The following is a 13,613-nucleotide window of genomic DNA, read 5'->3' on the forward strand; positions in this document are numbered from 1 at the left end:
TTCCCATTTCTACAGCTCACCCTTACATTACGGTAGACTCCTTATGCTCCCCTAAGCAGCAGCGGTGTCAGCAAGTACTGCAGAAGCAATGCAGAGACAGAAAGTTCTGAGCTCATCTTTGGCAGATTTAAAAGCCTGTCATCCTTCAGTGCAAGAACAAGCCTCTGTAAGTGAGGATTATCTCAGAATGCATTTTACATAAAAATTCAAACATTGTCATAGGAGGAATATGCTTTTCTTTCTTTTATTTTTTTTTTTTCTGAAAGGAAAACATTCTAGTGCATATTTTGACTGCTGTTTATTCTCCTTCTGATAAAGATCTGTGGAGGAAGACTCAAAATAACAAAATACTGTTTAAATGGGACAAAACCTGAGTAATTAAGAAAACAAAATATGCTTTTTATTAGTCAAGGATGTATTAATCTACAATTTTAAACATGTTAAAACCTGCTGTTTAGTCCTCAATTATTTTTCACGTCCTTACTTTGTTTCTTTTGTTATATGGTCAAAGCCTAGAGGCCTAGTCCTGACTGAGGACTAGGGTCCTCATTGGGTTCACACATAGAACTTATGCTTAATGGGTTTATCTTTCTTTCAAAATGTTTGCTCAACTATGGTTATTACTCAAATGATGCAAAACTATGACTACATACTTAGGATTATCCTGGACAGATGGTCTTGAATCAGTTCACTGTGTTTTGTTGTTTTAATAAATTACATGTTTTAATTAACTGAAATCTCACACAGAGGTTTGCCTATCAATTTTCCATAGGCTTCCTTAGTCTTTTTAATTGTAACAGCAGTCATTTCACATTCAGTCATTCAGAATATAGATATATTAACATCATCTTTCATGGATAATTTTGAAGCCACATGCAAATCAAGTGCCAATAGACAAATAATTATTCTCCTGTTGCATTTATCTGATTATGAAAAAAAAGCTGACTTTGTCAGCATTCCTTGCTTTGCTATAAAATATTATTAGTGTTTTACAGTGGAAGGAAGTAAGAAACACAGTTTAATCTCTAATTTTTGAGAACTGGTATCAGGCAACTTGTACCTTCCAGGTGTGTCTAAAACTGTGGGACGAGAGACATCAGTTCCCAAAATGTATCCTGGCCACATTTTAAATACATATGAGGATAAAGTTCAGATGTACCATTTTCTTTCTCCCCCTTCCTGCATCCTGGAGCTGGTCTCCATCTGAACAGGCACAGGATCACAACAGCAGCAAGGATAGGGATGGGGAAGGACAGAGGAGGGACACACTGAAACCCTGCACATTGCCTCTTACAAATGACAGGAGATATCCAGAGTAAAAAACTTCCAGTGGCACTGGGGTCTAGATAAAAGAATTTGCTGGCAAGTATGGGAATACTTTATAGGGAATAGGGAATTTTTTTTTTTTTAAGGTTATGGTCTTACTCCAGCATCATTCTTTCCCTCATTACTGTTTGATTCCCATACAAAACCACTCTGGATACTGAATATTTATATTACAGTTGCAAAATAATACTCTGTGCAATTTCAACTTTCATTTTTAGAAAGAACCTTGTGATATTAAATGTAAGAAACCCACAAATTTCCTTCCTATGATCAGCTCATCTATAACCTCCCTCTACAGCCACATTTTCCCTGTACCTAATACTTACCTATAGATGACTTTTTTTCCCCGATTGTATTTTCATTATTAATCTTCCTTTATGAGAAATATTTCAGTTTCTCTGCAGCAGACTGGCATTTTTTCTGGGATGTTTCAAGGGAAGCTAATTTACATCAGGAAATTGCTTCAAGGTGATCTATCTGGGACAGTCAGAAAGTCTGCCTACTCTGTATTTGCTTTGTAGACATATTTTCTACTTTAACACAACACCTCTGGCTCACAAGCATCTCACCTCCATGACCAGTCTTTGCCTTTTTCCTTGTGAGTGGGCAATAAGTTTGTGATTGCCGATTGTGTCATCCAAGAAAATTGGAAGGGAAAAGCCTAGGCAAACTTAACAGCTGGAGACTAAAGGGGGCTGCCATGGGCCAAGGCTGGCATACAGCTCTGAAAGAAAAAGTGCTAAGGGACAAAAACAGGTCCCTTTTTTGCCTGGAGATACTGCAAAAGGACTGCACAGAATATCCTGCCTTCCTGAACAAGGTCAGTAATTTTTCTAAGTAGTCTGTTTATTATTGTCCCAGGTTGCACAGGCAAAACACTTCATTTACCACAGAGGCACTCAGCATCAAGTCAAGGGACACCATGCAAAACTTGAAGTGCATTGAGCAAAAGCAGTTCCAGTGAGGAATTTACTGACACATCCTACTGAGATATCCCACTTTGTTGACTGACACTCAGATTCAGAGCTACATATGTGCCTGGTCACAGGCAAAACATTGCATTTCTGAAAAAAGTCCACTTCTCTTTTCCCATCCAGCCTTGATCTCAGGCACAGATTTAGAAAACAGGATTGCATCAAAGTGGGGAGTAGCATGTGCTTGAAATGCTGCCACATTTCCACTCAGCCTATGACATGGCTCTCATGCCACAGCAGATGTGGCTTTTCTTCCTTCTCTTTCCTCTCTCTTCTCTCTATCCAATGACTTTTCTGATCATTTGGACAAATTAGGCCGACAAAAAGCCAGTTCAAGTGTTCTACACAGCCATGTCAAACATCTGCACTGAATCTGCTGATGTGGTAGCCCAGACTTCCTGACTCCCTGATCTCTCTCACAGGAAGGCTTTATCCATAAACATCAGTAAGCTTGTCATTATACACTGTCCCTCAAGTACTTCATTACACTCCTCAAAACTATCCTTTTTGGAAAAGAACTGGCAACAGTGAGGAGCTGCCATGCAGGTCTGTCAGGATGCCTGAGTTGTTGTCCTGTCTTGATTTGTCTGTTTTGGTCTGTTGTCTTTGATTTTACACTTAACTGCTCAGTCCCGAGAGGTGAAGACCTTGTGTCCTATGTCTGTATAGCACACAGCACACAGGTGTCCTGTGTCCATTGTTACAGGTTTCTAAAAATGGATGCACTGATTGATCCTAATTGCTCTTCTCAATTTCTAATGGTTTATCATACTTTGTGTAATCCTACTCTTCCTGCCTGAGTATGAAATTATACGCAGAGCAGCAAATTCTGCAGGGATGGAGAACAAAAAACTACTTCCTTCACTTGTCACTAATTTTTGGGACTACAGTGTGTTTCCTCAAGGGGTCCTACAGAGGACTTTGGTGCCCTAGGTCTATGAAAGTGCTATACCCACAATCAAATAGGCCACTCAAACTTACCACTCCCAAGGATTTCTGCTACTTCACCCCATAATGGGCAGCCTCTGTCTGTAGCACATACTGGCAGTACAAATTCCCAGCCAGGTCTGCCTTTCCTGTATCTGTTCCCAAACACAAGATAGACAGCTTGAGATGATACTGAGAGCATAGTCTTGCTCCAGTGCTGGCGCTTCCTGAGACAGACATGAACCTGTCAGATTAAGTCAGCTATAACCACAGTGTTAAAAAAAGTTCCTGTGCTGCTGTTTGGAAGCAGCTCTGTGGTGGAGAGAAAGCTGTCTGAAGCTGTGCAGTTCTGGATGTGTTTTAGTAAGAGTGCAAGTATATACCCAAACTGAAAGTGTCAGATTAGGAAAATATACAAATTGTTATGCAACAATAATGTGAAGGAATTTTGGAAAGATACTAATGTCTCTATGTTTCCAGAGAGAGAATAATGGGACATACACGGGGTATGGATGGACAAGCCTTATGTGCAGGGTCACAGTTTCGTGGAGAAAGGAGAAATTGCTCCCTGTAAACTGTGTCTTCAGCATCTGTTCATTCTGTTGTTGCATGAAGGCACTCCCAAAGTGCTGGACAGACTGAACATAACTTGCCATTACTCATTAAAAAATTGCTGTCCAGGCCATGAGGATGTGCTGCCCCAGCAGAGCATATCCTCAGTCACCCCTCTCCAAAGTGACACATGGCTCCCCAGAGGAGATGGACAGCCAGGAGGCAAGTATACATTTGTGGTGGCTGTAGAAGTGTCAAGGGTTAGCATTCCCACATGAGAGCCTGCCTGGCAACTTTTTCCACCCCAGTGGCTGAAGAGTCCTTTGAGGACAGCTGGTTCCTGTCTCCAGTTTCCTTAAGGCGATGTGGGAGAATTTATGCAAAGGGACTCCAGAGGAACTGATTCCTGAACACCCAGCTTAACTGGAATCCTCATTTGTCTTGCCTCACTCTGTGAATCTTAAGATTTTTTCCTTTTAAAGTCACCTTTCACGGTATATACAAAACACCCCACTGTGTGACACCTCCTGTTCCAGAGTTCCCTCAAGCCTTTGTTTCATACCTAAGGCACCATGTGGTCAATATTTTACTACTCTACTGGTGGCTCAGTGTCGCTCTTCACCAGCTCCCCACTGAAAATATACTGTAAGCTCTCCCACCTTGAGACATGCACACCAGTGTACCCCAATTTTTCTGCCAGGATCTCAATTCTTTCCACATGCCAAATGCTCTCTGCCCATATAATTTTCCCTTGCCACCAACCCTCTTATCCAGTGCAAGGATTTTGTCTTCCGCTCATTTGTCCCACTCTTAGGTTAATTGAACCCAATATCCTTATGCTAAGGACTTTATGCCCTTTCTGTCTGCACTAAGGACTTGATGCTGTTTTTGTTTCTTTACAATTCAGGCTCCCCCCACTCCCTTCCCTCCCTAGTTCCATGGCTGGGTTCACATTCATTCCCCCATACTATTATGAGGTTTTATTTCTGTCTGAGAGAGAAATTATTCAAAGTAAGGATGTGTCCCAGCTGTGTTGACAGAACAAAGAAAGAGGATGGATGGGTAGTATTATCTAGGAAGGTGTTAATGGATTTTTGGTTCACTATACATTTAGAAAAGTGCCTGGGACTGTAGTTCTGATAAACATAAGGAAAAGGTCTACTATCCTCTTAATTTTTTGTTCCTCCTTCATTATTAAATATTTACTAAAATCAAGATAGTTCTGCCTACTTGTGCCAAGCACACACCCTGAAACTTGAGAAATAAGGAGAAACTGTGTTCAGAAGTTGTTGCTTTAGGGTCAGACACCTGACTGACTTTAGTGTAGTGCTCACAAACTCAGCCTGTGACTTGTACAAAACAGAGGAGAAAACACAGTCTAGCAAATATGATAATGTGACTTATTCAAAGATGTTTTCAGGCTGAAAGACATCTCTTTAGGTCTCCCAAACTAAAACAAGCTGATAGCCCCCGTACATACTGAGAAAAGAATGATATACAAAAACATGCCTACACAATTTTTTTTATAAAATACCTATCACCTTCTTCTTAATTTGGATCTAAAACTAGCATGAAAATTATCTTAATCTCCACACTCCCAGTCTCATTAAACTGTCTAGTCCGCTTGCTCTTTTTTCTCTGGATACTTATTTTTGGCTCTTCTGTCATTCCTGGATCTTATTTAGTTGTGTTTGTTCTTGTTTTTCAAATATGAGACCTGCTTCTATTGTCTTTACTCAGGCAATTATTTATTGAAAGCAAATGGCAATCTTACTTGGGAAAAGGCACTGAAAATGACCCATGGTTTTCATATTAGGATTGTTGTGGCTTCTGTGACAAGCTGCATGATGGCAGAGATATTCACTAATATACAAGTAATATCAGATTTCACCACAAATATTAAATTACTTAAATATTATTTAATATATTATCAATAAATATTAGTAATTTCCATTAATAATATATGTAAATAATCTATTGTTCATAAAATATACTACTTTTAACCTATTTTTAAATGCTTTCTATTAAGAAGGGGCAGTATTATTTAGAAATATGATTCCTGAGCTATGCATTATTGAAGACTGAAGGAAAACTAACTGATTTGCTGGCAAGATACATATGTTTTTACATATTTTATATATTTTTGTGTAAAAACTTTGACTGATGATGTCTTCTTGTCAGTCATTTGAGTGACGCAATTTCTGCAAAAAACTGTATTTTTCATTGTTGCTTCCAGAAATGGCCAGATGTTTCTTGGTATATACATTTTATTAATACTGAAAGGGGATTGTAAACTCCTTTTTCAGCAGAGTGAAGATAGATGATTTACCTCTAAGGCAGTCAAGACTCATAATTGCACATCTTCAGTCAATGGGAATATTGCTCTTGACTTCAATAGCTGCGGAACAAAGTCATAGGCAGGAACACAGAATTTTTTTTTTTTTTTTTTTTTTTTTGGTGTCTAAGCCTCCCCAGAGCAGATAGTTGAGAATTCAACTGGATTCAACTGGATTGAGACTAGAGTTTTCTCTTTGAGTCTTCATTTTTCCTTATAAATTACTATTACCTTTATCTTTCCTGCACAATTTATCTCCCCAGGGCAGAGCCTGAGCCACCCTACACAGGTAGGTGGTCACCTTGCCACAGGTTGTTCTACCCTGTGCTGGTACCATCAGTGCTATGTTATGGCAGATAGAGGAGATTTTTTCTGAAAAAGTAAGAAATATAACTTTCATTTCTTTCAGTTCTCAACCTTGTAATCATATCATTACCCCACTAATCAGCATCAAAAATATAAAGGAGACTTGATTTGTTACCTCTGTAGTTTTAAATAATCCTGAAGAAAAAAGTGTTGGACAGAGATTGGATGTTATTCAATTTTTTGTCTCTATAATAAAGCAAACTTGAGGCTTTCTGGGGAGTAAACATATTTTCTCAAATCCATTCAGGATTTGAGAAGGTGGTCCTTTACGAAATTTTCCTGAAGGAAATTTTAAAACGGGTTTAAATTATTGATAGATATCTCTCTTTGGCCCAAGGATAACTTAACAAGCAGTATGCTGCAGCCTACTCCAAATTCTTCTGTCTTTATAACCCATGGTTTTAAATATTTTTTTCTCTTCTCCTTTTATTTTTCTTCTTGAAATTGTGAGGAGTACTGAAAAGTCTGGGCTGCGTGATGTGAATGAGTTGTAGTCTGGGGATGTATGCTTATTGGTCTGCTTTACTATAATTACAATATCATGAAGGAAACCTCCCTCATGCTGAGCATTCCTGGGGAAATCTTTCCTTGGTCATATTAAGCCAAGTGACCTTATCAAACTTACAGTTGCTTTTAAAATATATATAAAATTGAGTGGGGTGTTTTACAAGTTTGTAAATTGAGTAGAAAAGTAACGTCCAAACATCTTAAAAACTTATCTCAAATGCAGAAGTAAAGACACCTCTGATTACTGCCATGGGACAAGTGGTGGATCCCGTCCTCTGCTAAGAGCATTCTCCTTCAGCTTCTCATAATTCATGTTGCTGCTCTTTCTGTCTTGCCAGAAGAAACAAAAACAATACCCCCAGTTGCACACCCACACCCACACCCACACACACCCACACACCCCCAGCATCTTCATTGCCAGGCTGAGGATGTCAGCTGCAATAAGAATGAGGTTTTGTATTACATCCAAAGTGACCTGACTGTGGCTGCTGCCTGCCAGGAACCCTTCCACTGCTATTTCCCCTTCCTCCCCCGCCAGCCAGCTCTGGCTTCTTCCTGAAGGCAATTCCAGGGATAGTGCAGCTGAGCAGGGAGAGGCTCAGAGCTCACCCAGTGAGAACTCATCTACCAAGCAAGGGCAGTAATAAAAAAAGCAGAATTTTGCTCTTGGATGCAGTTTATCCCTGATCACACCAGGGCCTAACTCATAGAGAGCAACGAGGCTGTCACTGTAACAGATAGATGCAGTTGTCCAAAATTTGGTGTAACATGAAACTTCTCCTGAAGATACCAGGTGATGTTTTAAGCAGGCACATCTGGGTGCAGCCTATGACTCCTGCTACTTGGGAAGTTTTTCTGAGATGTGGCAGAGCAGCCAGCAGACAAATGAACCCTCTGACACAAGCCATGGTTTACTGTTTTCTGAGCAGCATCAAGAGCCAACCACATCAAAACCTGTTTAAATAGGACAGAGCTGTTCATGCTTTGCAGTGTGCAACTTACACAGCTTTGCAGTAGTTTATCCTAAAAACCACTAGTTGCAAGGTAGAATTAGTCTTACATCATGAGGGTGGAGAAGTCAGTGCTTCCCTTCTTTGCAGAATGCTGGCAAACAGAGAAGAGGTTTGAAAATCATTAAGGCCAACAAAAGCTGGAGGGAACAAAAATCCTAACCCAAACCAAAACCCAACAAAACCCCAAAACCAATTTAAAAAAGACCTTGGCTAATAGAAATTTTGACAAAATCGGTAAATGAGAATTTTGTTCCAACCCCACACCACTGACATTCCACCCCACTGCTTACTTCAAATGAATAGCAAGGATGCTATCAGAATGGTTTGTACTACAGGAGTGCCTAGGCGGAGTTAGCTGGTGTCAAAAAGTACTGTGTGCATGCTCACACTTCCACAGGGTCTATGAAAAGACAACCACAGGTCCACAAAACCCAGGGGAACTTAATGATATACACCAAATGCAGAGAAAGGGATGAAAACTAGTGCAGAGCAATGACAGTATCAGACTAGTCAGGTGCACAGCCTATCACTTCTCCTCAGCAGAGCTGTCATTTTACCTGCACATCCGTGCACAGGAAGCTGTATCCTGAGTCCTGGGACTGCAGAGGAACAGTAGCAGTAGGCTCTCTCAGTGTGTGAGTCCCTCCAGCAGACTTGAGGCTCTGGGTGTAGCTTCATCTTCTCTCCTGTAAAGCTACTGTTTGCCCAAGGGAGAGCAATGCTATATAGCATTAAATGCAAGTAGGTGACATCCAGGTGATGGGGCTAGGAAGTATGAGACAAGGGCAACTTTGCAAATCTGTAGTGACCACAGATGTGGCTCCGCTGTTGGGCTGTGAACACACAGTCTTAGCAGTGCTAAGGGCTTTGATGGACAGGACAGCTCCTTCCTTGTATGGGTGAACCAAGGTCAAAGAAAAGAAAGGTTTGCACCAGTAGTGAAGTGTAGGACCTACCACAAGATCTAACAGCCAATATGGACAGGGCCACGTGCCAGCTGGGGAAGGCCTGGAAAGCCAAGAGAGGAGATTTGCGTTTCATGCAGCAGAAAAGGAGACAAAAAGACAGGTACAAAAAGATCCCCGAGGCCTAAAGAGAAATTTGAGACTATGACATTGTCTTCTAGGATACACTGCAATGGACCAAGCTGGATTTGTCTTTCATTTCCTAAAGCTGGTGTCCTAGGGTAAATTAGTGACATGCACCCAACAGTTCTGGAAGTCTTGTGTGCTAGTGGACAAAGCTAAAAGGAGCAATAGGAGCAATAGGATCAGCTCAATAAAGCCTAAAAGACAAAAGAGATTTGCAGGATGTATTTAATGTATTAAAAAGGGGGAAATAGCATTTGCTGGGCTGGTAAGGAGAAGGAAGCAGCTGCTAGAATACTAGAGGACAAGGGCTTGCACACAATTTTTATTTCTGCAAACAGAAATGAGAGGAGGAAAAGAGCTTAAGGGAAAAGAGAGTGAAGTCTTCAAAGTTATTTCATGTCCTTAGCTTCCCTGAGAATTTTTTCTTCCTGTATCTGATTTAGATTATAAAGTCCCTAGGGTAGCAATGGTCTTTAATTTGAGTTTTCTTCAGTGCTGGCCAAATCATGACGCTTAATGAGCAAATAAAGTGTTGATAAATTCATATGAAGGTTTCTTGTCTGCCGTCTGGCATTTAATATATGACACCAGTTAAGACTGAAAGGATCAGCTTCAAGGGAAGAGCGTAAGAGCCCTTCCACTACCTTCAAACAAGGGAGGTTCTGGTTCATGTTGCAAACAATTCTTTGAAATTAAGAACATGCAATTGGGTACTGTACACACAGGGACATTTCTGCATATTGCATATGGCAATTTCACACCAGACAAACTGCAGACGCAGTCAGGCAAGCTGCTGCATCTTGGTGGACCCCAGGGCTCCACGTGGGTGCAGAAGCCGGCCATGCAAAGCAGCTTGCTGGATTAAAGCATAATTCATTGCTGTGGTACAGCTTACTCACTCTAAAGGGCTTTATTCACAGCAGGGATGATTGAGGTGCCGGGAGGCACAAGCTAAGTTGAAATAGATTTGTCAGGCTTATTTCATGCTTTGTTGTGGTGGCTGCATTTTAGACAGATGGTGAAAATTATGTTATTTCTAGGATTCAGATTACAGTATTGCCTAGAGATTAATAAAAATTGGAGATTCGGCTATAAATGTAGGGTCCAAAATTCTGTGAAAACACCAATACTCTCCAATCCAAATCATCTGCAAGCTAAAGAATGGCAAAGATTTATGCACATTTTGGTTTGCCAACTTCAGCAGGCTCTGGCATATTTAGAAGAATATAGAGGCTGAGAAACAGACTTGCTCATGTGGCTTTTGGTATGTTCTCTTTCTTATCCTATTCTGTTTAAAATAGTAAGTGCCATCTTTTCCTTTCTGCTTTAGCCTTCAGGAATTTAGGTTGTTCTTTTTGTTTTGAGCTGTTAAAGAAAAGGTAGACTTGCGGGTGGTAGCAGATTTACTCCGTGACAAAGCTAAAAAAATGCTGCTGTGGCCATATTCTCCCATCTAACAAAAAACGAAGAGTCTGGAAAAGAATTCCTGTATAGACACATTAAGAAATGAAAAAAAACCACCCTCTTTTTGCTGATAAAAATGGCATTGTCATTTTGTCACTGGAATTATACAAATAAAACTGTATTAGAACCCAGTCTTACCTGGGTTCTAATGCATCTAGGATTAAGTACAAGACCTTGTGAATTAATGCAGGGATTGCACAAAAGGGACACTATGACAGCTCATTTATTGTGAGCCATTTGGGTAAGTATCTGGTAGATGAGACTTCTCTGAGATGAAGCTGAAGGGGCTGTGCAGAGAAGATGGGGAGCTGGAAGGGAGAATAACGCAGAGTGGAAGAGCCAGCCATGGTGCGAAAAGCCTTGAAATTGCAAATGGATTTGAACTTCTGGCTAAGAAAGCAAGCTGAATAAATGTCTGTCACAGGATCAACTTCTGCTTGTCTCCTCCCTCCCCCAAGAAATGAGAATGATATGCATATTTAGACAGAGACAGATAAATGGATAGAGAGAGAGAGAGAGACATAAAATTGGGAAGAGTGGTTGAGGGAAAAGTAAGATATACCATATCACAATGTTAGGCAGTCAACAAGAAGCAAGGAGTAGCAGAAACAAAAAATACCATGGCACGACACAGAACTTTCCACTTTCAGTTGCATTTAAAAGCTTTATAAAAGAAATTTTATATTAAACAACTACATTTTCTTCACATCAAAACAGTGTCCTTTGTTGGCAGACAATATCAATATTTAATACCACCCCCCCCGTTTTACCTGTTTGAATCTACAGATGTCTAGTACAGGCATTAGAAATTAATAACCCTGGTGTAAGAGACAGCAAGTAGGCTGATTTTGAACTGTAGATGGGTAAGCAGAGGCACCTCTTGAAGCGTTGTGACATTTTATGAGGGACATCAGAAAGAGAAAGCAGCTTCCAGTCCTGATAGATATAATAGCCATTTTCCACTCAGGGTAATCATGGAATCAATGAGTTGCCCCCTTTTTAGTGTCAGCTGAAACAGTGGAAAACATGTGACCAAGGACACAGACAGAGCTAAACAGTGTAGGTCATCTGTTCCTGGGAGGGGTTCCGATATCCGACAAATGAATGAGGCAGGGGACTGAAGGAAATGAAGATTTGTATGTGAAAGAAAAGGTGCAGAAACATGAGACAGAATGAGAAAGTCACCTGCAAACCTACTTGCCTGGGAAAAAACAACGCTGTAGTTTTGAGAGATGTGATGGGCTGATTTACTACCTGATCTATGCAGAAGTGGGGATACCTTTCTCCCCACTTCCCCTTTCCTCCTTAGTCTTAGTCTCGCTGGCCCAATGTCCGTGTGGTGCTGGTCCTTACATCTCTCTGAACTGATGTAACTCACCAACCCAGCAGAAAACTAATGCAGAAAAATGTAGGTATGTGTGGGTCATACATCTAGCACAGGCACGGGGTGGAACTGCTGGTGAAAGAAGGCATGTATGAAGAGTGACCTGAGGTGGATGACGAAGGACAAGAGAAGGAAGAGATGAGGTAAGATATCCATTTGGAGGAATGGAGCCATCCTACGGCTCAGCTGCCTGTGAAACCACAGCCTGAAAGCACGTAGCAAAGCACAGTCCAGAAGTTGGAAGGTTCTCCTCATGCTTTATCCTTACTTTGATCTCTAATAGAAATAATCCTAATATCCTAAATTCTTACTAATAAAAAGGTCAGAACTGGCAACACATAAGGGTGCTGCTCTAATCCAGCTGCAGTCATGGTTTGTAAACATGATTCAAGAGGCAGACAGAGTATATTTGATTGGAAAGATAAGAGTGTATGCTGCCTGGGGAAAGAGTTAGATGTACTTTGACACAGATAATAAGATGCCATGCCTTAGCCTTGACTGTCTTTTGCATACTCATCTCCCTGTGAGGAATATCTGAAGATGTCATTAAGGAGAACAAAGCAAAGCAAAACTCTGAACTACAGCCTTTGCATGCTAAATATTGTACTGGATACACAGTGCGCCTGCACAGATACCCTTTGAAATGGGAGCAGAGGTGTCACCCGGTACTTTTCTCAATCTGGGAGTGAGACAATAAAGTCCCACTTGTAAGAAAAAAATTAAAAATCCATAGTACTAGCCTGGGAAACTGTAGCTTATGATAGCTTTATTAAAATTATTTATTTACTGTTTTCATGTAGAATGCTCAAATACTTTTAATGGAAGTTCCTGCTAAAGTAAAACCTCCAGGGTCATACCGAATATGGTCAGAAATTGCCTAGAGAAATCTCTGTATTTCGTCTTCCTTAGAGTCCATGACGTTTTCTACTTTAGTGAAATGTCTGCAAATAATTCAGTCAAGCTCTGTTGAATTTTAAGGCAGTTAGATCAAATTCTTGGAATATCTGGGCAACTTACAGACTTGGGTGCAAGCTGTGCCATCAGCTGTTTTATCTTGAGAGCATATAAAATTACTATGACTTGCTTTGTGAATTTTATATCTTCATTAGAAAAAAATCCTTAAATTATCTGTGGATCTCGAAATACTTCAGGATGACAGGATGAAGCAGGTTAAAGTTAGCTTTTCTGTTGATCATTTTAGATGAACAAATTTAAAGGACGCTGATGATGAGGTACAAAGCGTAAGGACAATTCAGTCCTGGTGCCATCTACTGCTCTAGGGAGAAAGACCAGATTTTGACTAAGTCAGCAGCAGAGCACCCGCTGAATTAAGGACTGCATTTTGCTTGCCTGGTGTCTCAGAGAGTGACAGAAGCACTGCTCTGCCAAGGAGATCAACTCTACCCAGATGAGTCACTGCAATTAACTTCTTGGAGCAGACTACAGCCATGTCCCCAGTGTAAATTCGAATATATCTGTCACACAGTTTTACTGGAGAGCACCCTACCGGGATGATGTGCTCAGTTCACTGCGCTCTTACCCCACTGCACCGGAGAGGAAGGGGGAAGGTCACATCTCCGCTTTCTCCGGTGCTCCTCGTATCCTTCCCCAAGGGTTTAACAACTGGTTGGATTTCACCTCTACGCTGCCTATATAGCATTTTGGGCATTTTCT

The sequence above is a fragment of the Pseudopodoces humilis genome, chromosome 2 (assembly GCF_049639895.1).
Source record: "Pseudopodoces humilis isolate 2021_Gansu_Grassland_sample_001 chromosome 2, ASM4963989v1, whole genome shotgun sequence".
Taxonomy (NCBI): Eukaryota; Metazoa; Chordata; class Aves; order Passeriformes; family Paridae; genus Pseudopodoces; species Pseudopodoces humilis.